This window comes from Pelodiscus sinensis, chromosome 22, assembly GCF_052426305.1.
Source record: "Pelodiscus sinensis isolate ZL-2025 chromosome 22, ASM5242630v1, whole genome shotgun sequence".
Lineage (NCBI taxonomy): Eukaryota > Metazoa > Chordata > Testudines > Trionychidae > Pelodiscus > Pelodiscus sinensis.
This window is the reverse complement of record NC_143073.1, coordinates 1,046,065-1,054,203: the sequence shown is the minus strand read 5'-3', so window position 1 is coordinate 1,054,203 and position 8,139 is coordinate 1,046,065. Positions and strand designations below refer to the sequence as shown.

The following is an 8,139-nucleotide window of genomic DNA, read 5'->3' as shown; positions in this document are numbered from 1 at the left end:
CTGGGATGGAGCCTGGAGAACTGAGCAGCGAACGTGGGTGTTATAGAGAATGAAAGCGTGCCTGGTATGGGCTAGGGATTGAGTCCGGAGCATCTGAGGAGGGATAAGAAATAGGGTTGTTCTCTGGGATGAGTTGTTCAGACCTGGCTACATCTTCAAAAACTGCATCGCCCCTCCCCACTACAGCCCCCCTGACCGTCACTGGGCAGGTCTGGTGCTGGGGCTTCAGAGGCTGTTGCTGGTTGTCCGAGGAAGGGAGAGACTCTGACTGTGCCAGGAGCTGCCTGGGAAGGGCCTGCAGGGCGGGAATGGGGAGTCACTGGGACTGTTGTTTGGGGAAGTGCAAGGGAAGGAGCACAGCCGAGAGATGGAGCCTGAGGAGGGGCCCAGAGCTCTGCCCAGTGCACCAGGACGCAGGGCTGCTGGCACTGGGGAGGAGGGGGGACACTCCAGTTTCAGAGGGGATGTGTAGCTTGTGGCCTTGGCTGGACTGACCCACAGCCCCTGCACCGGGCTGTCTCTGCTCCAGCGGCAGCTCTTTGGAGGGTGGGGGGGTGTCACGCAAACGTCTGGGATTCTGACACCCAGAGCGCGCGCTGTGGGGCGGGGTACATGGTGTCAGTGTCGTGGCCGGCGGCACAAGTTTCATTTATTACTGCTTGGGAGGGGTAGCCGTGTCAGTCTCAAAGGTGCTAGCTAACAAAACATGCAGCTTTGGTGGGCACTGCCCACTTCTTCAGATGACTGGAGTTGAAGGGATCCAGGTTCCAAATAAATAGCAGAAAAAAGAGGGGATGGGGAGGGAAAGGAAAGGAAAGGAGAAAGTAAGAGGAAAAGAATAATCGATTAGAACCCTCTCCATCAGCTTCATTTAGCATGGACACGCTGAGTACTCGGAAGAACCTGGTCTTTGGCTTTTTGCCATGAGGATGTGGAATGTAGCCGGCAATCCAGTTAAGGTCTTTGCTGAAACCTCTGCTGTAGGGATCTTTCCTTGTTTAATTGATTTTATTCCACTGCGTGCTGTGGATTTACATTAGGAGTGATATTGAATCCTCGTCTGTTAGAACCTGTGTAAATTGTGATGTAAAGGCGTGTGAATTCTAACCCAGGGCCATGGGGTGTATTGTGTTCATCACGCCTGGCGGTTCCCAAGGCCCACCACTGAGTCTGTGCTGGGCCCAGCCAGCTGGAGGTGCCACCAATTCTGAATCCATTTAGAAGGAAGGGACTGTGACGTGGGGTGGACAGAGGATTCCCAGCTCTCCAACATCACCAGTGGGGCACTCAGGATCCCCTTTCATATTCACAAGATCAATCTCCCAGGCAAACTGGCGCATGTGGCCTGTTCCCGTGTAACCCGGGGAGGGTGGGGGTGGGAGTTACATGAACATTCTCCAAAATGGGACAGAACGTCCCAGAAGGCAGGCAACTCAAACCAAACAAAGCCTCACGCAGCCTCGTCCACGAACGCTCATGCAATCACTAAACGATAAACCCAACGACTTGCTCTAACACTTACCCACTGGGGCATGGGTGCATGGAGAGAACCGCTGAGGTCATGCCAACTTACGTTTGTTTCTGCTGAAGAAAAGCTGGCATGAGTGGAAACATAAAGACACAATGGCCCTTTGATCCTCCTTGCTTTGAACCAAAGGGGGGTGGAGAGGTGGGTGGCTTCCTCGTAGCCGGAGAGGGTGCTTCTTAGGACCAGCGCAGGAACTCCTGTGATAATCCCGCTGCAAGCAGGCTGGACCTGACTGGGTGCGGCAAGAAGCCCGCGGCATCGGTGCAGAGGGAGAAAATCCAACCTACTGGGCCAATGGCCCCTTTGGAAAGCTGCTGGAGGGCTAAGGGGGGAAGACTGGAATGAATGTTACGCACACAGAGACTGAGACGTGGCTATTGATCTGAGCAAGACCACTCGGGGGCACAAGACTAGAGCCACAGCCTGGGGTGGGCAAAATCAGTCCCGGGGCTGGATCAGACTCGCCCAGCTGACTGGCAGAGGTGCAGGCTTACAGCCCATAGCATGTCTAGCTGCTGCTTCCCTCCTTGCTCTGTCTTATAGCCCAGCAGCTCCCCGGTTCTCCTGCTGGCTGTGCAGAGTGGAGGGAGTGGGGGGAGAGGACAGAGCTGCCATCAGGGTGTCCCTTTGCCTCTGTGCCCCCCCTCTGCAGAACAGGGGTCGGGGATAGGGAGGCACCGCATGGCTGCTCCAGTCTGAAGCACAGATGCTGAGTGCCTGAGAGGAGAACCAGTCTTGAGAGGCAGAGCGTGTTGCTAAAACTTCAGGGCTCAAACTTCCTCCCTCTCACTCTCGCTCTTGCTCTTGCACATGCACACGCACACATGCGCATGAATGCACACACACGCACACACATGCACACACATGTACACCCATGCACGCACATGCATGCACACACACATGCGCACATGCACACACATGCACATGCACACACACATGCATGCACACACTTGTACATGAATGCACACACACACACACACACACACACACATGCACACACTTGTCTTCATCTCTGCCGAGCAGGGCAGGGGGAGACATCAGAGCGGTACAGCTTCCCCTGTCTTACAAAAACAGCGCCCGGCTTCTTACCTCACATCAGCCGGCAGACACACGCCCTGTGTCACTGTCACACACACAATGTCACACACTCTCCTAGTCTCTGCACCGTACACTCAGTCTCTGGCACAAAGTCTGTCTCTCCCATACAGAGTAGCCCCCTGCCCCACCCCTTCTGCCTGAGGCCCCACCCCACCCATGAGGGCCCGCAACCGCCCTGTAACCGTGCACTAAAATTCATGAAGTGGCTTCTCTGTGACCGTGAAGGCCTATCCCTGGTCTAAAATTACCAAAAGTGACTCCTGGATGCTCAGCCGGAGACCTCTTGACGAGGCCCTTCTGGTGTTCCGCAGCGCCTTTGTGCCACGGGTGTCTGTGAATGTTTCTCCCGTTGGGAGCCAGAACTGAGCCACCCAAAGACCCCGGCCGATTGACCAGTCCATGGTTTGAAAGGATTGGGGAGCTCACAGGCCCGGCCTCCTCCTGGTTCTGCTGAAAGCCCCAAGCTGGGATTCTGTTCTCCCTTGCACTTCCAGAAGGACCGCATGGCCACTTCCACCTCTGCTGAGCGACTTGAGCATGACAGCAATGTCAGACCAGATTGCCTGCGCTAGGCTGCGGGGCGACCTGGTATCTGAGAATAAAGCAGAGAAGGCCAGTGACTGAATCTGGACCTTCAACCGTTCCTGCTCCCACCTGCTAAGAATTTCCCTTTGATCCTGGGTGAGAATGAGGGAGAACTGAAGGAAAAGTCTCTACTACAACTGAAGCCATCGAGATCTTCAGACTACTTGCCAATGGTTTGCTGTCCACACGAGAGGCAGTATCAACCAGATATGGGGAGTTTGATGGGTGCTGGTAGAGGTTCAAGACTACATACCCCCTTACAACCCTGCGGTCAGTCATGGGGACAGGGCAAATGCCTTTTGGGAGGGGGGTCTCCATGTACTTGGTTTGCTTGCAGCAGAGGGGCCTGAACTAGATGTCCTCTCACGATTCCACCCAGCCTTATCTTATGAGCATTCTTGGCGGCTGTGTGATATTAGGGCAGGGAAATAGATTGACTGGAAATAGAGAACTGAAGTTCATTTACTGTTTGAGAGATATGTAACAAGGACGTAACTTCCCTCATGTATGGGCCAAGTAATGTGCCTGATTCTCGTCCTCCCTGCGGGTTCCAGAGGGATTGATTAGGGCACAGGGCTGGTGCTGACCATCAGCTTAGGGCAGCATTTCCTCAGGAGCGCTTTAGAAGAAGGCATGTTGGGGGAAATAAAAACCAGAAGGTCCTTGGTATAATGCAGAAAACAATTTTAATGGGAAATGGCCCCAGGGTGCACACTGAAAGAATTCATTGATACAGAACACAGAGAACACATTTCCAGGAGCACAGGGAAAGCAAGAGCAGTCACCAGCAGCGATGTGAGGGGTTCCACACAGCGTGTTCACTCACTTCCTGCAGCTGCAGGGCTTGAAAATGGTGTCACATCTGGGAGCGGTTTTACTCGCTGGCTGTAAAGGGCTCAGCACGAGAAAGGACAAGGCAAGCTGCAAGCATGAGACAAAGTCCCAGAACGAGACAGACCATAGTGCTCAGGTACTAGGTAGCATAGGAAGACATTGGTAAGTCCAGTTCATAAAGTGAAGATCACCCACAACCCCCCGGCATGGAGTGGAATTGTAGATGTTCCTGCACCAACAGTTGCATCGGGAATTTCCATAGTGTCATTCTTTTCCTGCTTGGTTTCGGTTCCTTGGAGCTTTTGTCTGGGTTTAACATGGCGGACAACAGTCATATCGGTTAGCATAGCACTTCCGATCATATCTCGACCATTGTCTAAAGGAGCCCCCATAGCCACCACCAGAACAACCCCCAAATCCACTTCCAGATCCACCCCCAAGAGCACCACCATAAACACCACCCCCAAAAACACCACCGTAAACACCGCCCCCGGCACCGCTCCCAGCACCACCCCCAGCACCACCCCTAGAGGGGCCATAGGGGCCATAGGGGAGCCATGGTGCAGAGCTTCCCACAACACTGTCTTGCGCACAAGTGGCAAGAGTTGGTCCCGGGAATCTGATAGCCACTGGTGGAGCAAAGACCACGGCTGTGGAGTCACCGCAGGATGTGACACATGGATCATTGCAGACAACGGCGCATGGCTCTGGGCATAAGTCGGGACACGGGTGGCATCGCGGAGCACATGGAAATGTCATCGTCGGCGAGTGTTGTGAACCTGAAACACAGCAGGGAGCTTAGGGTAAACACAACACACAATTCACAGTGTCACCAGAGATTCACGGCTCATGTTGTGTGGTAATAGCTGTGAGGATCTACTCCCGTTTCTGCCTGTAGTCTTATCCCTATTCACCACTAGTCTTCTTCCCAACCATTCCTCAGAAAACCTTCTCAGATTCTGGCTTTCTCCTGCCTATGCCAGGAGCATTCCCAATTCCTAGTCCAGGTAGGAAATGTTCTCCTTCTTCTCAGTTTTGATTGGCCACTTTTTCTTGAGATCAGCACTGCTTGGAGCTTGCCACCACGCCCTCCCACGGTTACATCCGCCTACCCCTCTTGCTCTCTGTTTCTTGAGGATGCTCCCACCCAACCTCAGTCCCTTCTCTTTACATCTTCTGATGCCATTCAAAAAAGCTGTCCTAGGACGCTCAACGTAAGTCTTTCTCTCTCGCTGATTCATGAGGCTGTAAGTCTCCAGGACTTTGCAGAATGCATCCTAGACTGCTCAAGGAGCTGACTGAGGAGATGTTGGAGCCATTAATGAATGTCTTTGAAAGGTCATGGACTACGGGAGAGATTCCAGAAGACTGGAAAAGGGCAAATCTATTGCTCATCTACAGAAAGGAACATAAAGAGAAGCCAGGGAATTACAGACCAGTCAGCTTAACCTGTGTACCAGGAAAGTCAATGAAGCAAATACTTAGTAATCAATCTGCAAACATGTGGAAGAAAATACAGTGATAATTAACAGTCAGCATGGATTTGTCAAGAACAAATCTGGCCAAACTCACCTGAGAGCTTTATTTGGCAATGAAACAAGCCTTGTGGATGGGTAGAAGTGGTGGACATGATATACCGTGATTTTAGTAAAGCTTTAGATGCAGTCTTCCATGCCCTTCACATAAACAACTTAGGGAAATACAATTTAGATGGGGCTACTATAAGGTGGGTGCATAACTGGCTGGACAGCTATTTCCAGAGAGCAGTTATCAATATTTCACAGTCATGCCAGAAGGGCGTAACAAGTCAGGTTCCCGAGGGCCCTTTGTAATCATTAGCTACATCAGTGATTAAGATAATGAGATAGAGAGTACTCTTCCAAAGTTTGTGGATGATACCAAGCTGTGAGGTGTTGCAAGAGCATTGGAGCATAATATTAAAAATCAGAAATGATCTGGACAAACTGGAGAAATGGTCTGAAGCAAATAGGATGAAATCCCATGCAGGCAAAAGCAAAGTCTTCCACTGTTGCACACATACAACGTGGAAAATGAATGACTAGGAAGGAGTCCTACTGAAAGGAATTTATAGCTAAAAAGATCACAAGCTAAAAAGGACTCAGCAGTCTAACACTGTTGCAAACAAACAAACAAAACAAAACAAAAGATCACTATTCTTTTGGGATGTATTAGCAAGATTGCCAAAAGCAAAACATGGGAATTAATTCCTCTGCTCTACTCTCTGCTGATTACAGCTCATTGGAAGTATTGTGTCCAGTTGGAGAAAATCCAGAGAAAAGCAACCAAAATGATTAAAGGCCTCATGTACGAGGAAAGGGCGAAAAAACTGGTTTATTTCAACTGGAAAATATAACCAGAGAAAGGACATGATAACCCTTCTCAAGTACTGAACACATTTTTGCAAGAAGCGGGGAAAGAACTTATGCTTCTTAACTTCTGAGGACAGGGCAAGAAGCAATGGGCTTAACTTGTGGCAAGGGAGGTTTAGGTTGGACAGTATGAAAAACTTCCTACCTGTCAGGGTGGGTAAGCAATAGAATAAAGTGCCCGGGGAGGTTGTGGAGTCTCCATCATTGGGGGTTTTTAAGCTCAGGTGAAACAAACAACTGTCAGGATGGTCTAGCTAATACTTAGTTCTGCCGTGAGTACAGGAGACTTGACTAGATGACTTCTCAAGGTCCCTTCCAGTTCTGGTATTCTATGGTGTCAACTGCCAATGACAAGTTACTAACACACCTAAAGTGTAGGCTAACTTTGCCTTGGAGGTGAACACACAGAGCTGCCCAAAATTTTAGTTTCAAGTACAGCTACAGCTCTCGACTGAACTGAAAAGAACCATTCAGTAGCTATATATGAAAGCTGACCTCTGTAGTTCTATAGAAACAGGAGGACCAGATCATCAGTCTAGGTAAACCTTTTGACTCCAATTAAATCAGCTGAGGCTCGGGCAATGTGAAATTCTATATCTAAGGTCAGTCGTACAGTCTTTTATCAAAGCGGATTGTGGTTGAGATTTGTCGTAACTCTCTAAGGTGTTTCCATGTCCACAACCCAACAATAGGTATTAGGGAGAAAAGGGGTCTGCATCTCATATGGAGATTTGAAAATCTCAACCTGCTGTTTTTAACAAAGCATCCCCAATTCTGCAATCAATGCCCTACAGAAAGTCCTGTAGGTTAAGCCGTAAACGCTCTGTGTCCACAGCTCGAAAATAACAGAGTTTTGGTACAGGAGTAGTTCCAGAATTAAAACTATCACTAAAGGCACAAGAGTAATCTGAGTCAAAGAGACTTACCCAGTGCACCAGGCAGATGAAGTCAAGAGGAGTCGATAGAACCACCTGTACCGACTAGCACTTTTATACGCTTTCTTAGCAAAGGAAACACCCTTAATGCATTGAAATCAGATCAAGTAACCAAACAAAATGGTTACTTGCCTCAATAACCCCTGTAATTATTTTTCTGGTTTCGATCACAGATAACGATTGTTAATCAATTCCCAGTCACACAGAATGATTTACTGCACTCTGCAAGTTCATTTCATCTTCAGCCTTCACGAGACAGGTATTTTCCTGATATCATCCCTCTGATTTCCTGGGTGCCTACAGGGAAATACATCTTGTTTGGTTTCCTTCATTCTGCTTTGATTAATTTCAGCGTCTGAAGGTGCCTCGGAGGTGTATCAATGGTACAATCTGCTGGCCTACCCAGTATTTCATATTAATTCTTCATATATGCAGACAAGTAAATCACCAATGGCAAGGTGCACCTTACCCTTCAAACTGCTTGCGGGCTGGGCGAGTTATTCTGGCTTGCTTAGAATCCCCACTTGTAATTCTTCACCATGCTTGTGACCATTGGTTATGAAATCCATGGATGTCCTTTCAGTCAGGTCAATGGCCTTGAAACAAGGAGTTCTGGGTTATAACCCTCTCATGAAAACATGGCACAACATGTCCTATGGTTAAACCGAATCTCTCCTAAGCGTTGGGAGTACAAGAAAAGTGGGATCGAAATGGCTGTAGGAGAAGGGAAGGGATGTTTTTGTCTGGGATAATGTACCTAACAAGGTGC

At 49.4% G+C, this 8,139-nt stretch overlaps 1 long non-coding RNA gene across 1 annotated transcript; it reads right to left on the bottom strand.

The window, feature by feature from the left end:
• Positions 1 to 3,878: 3,878 nt before the first annotated feature.
• Positions 3,879 to 7,712, bottom strand: LOC112544259 (uncharacterized). The gene is made up of 2 exons (XR_003087573.3): positions 7,362 to 7,712; positions 3,879 to 4,824 (listed from the first exon to the last, which is right to left on the bottom strand). It is a non-coding gene; the product is annotated as an uncharacterized LOC112544259 (long non-coding RNA).
• Positions 7,713 to 8,139: the final 427 nt, after the last annotated feature.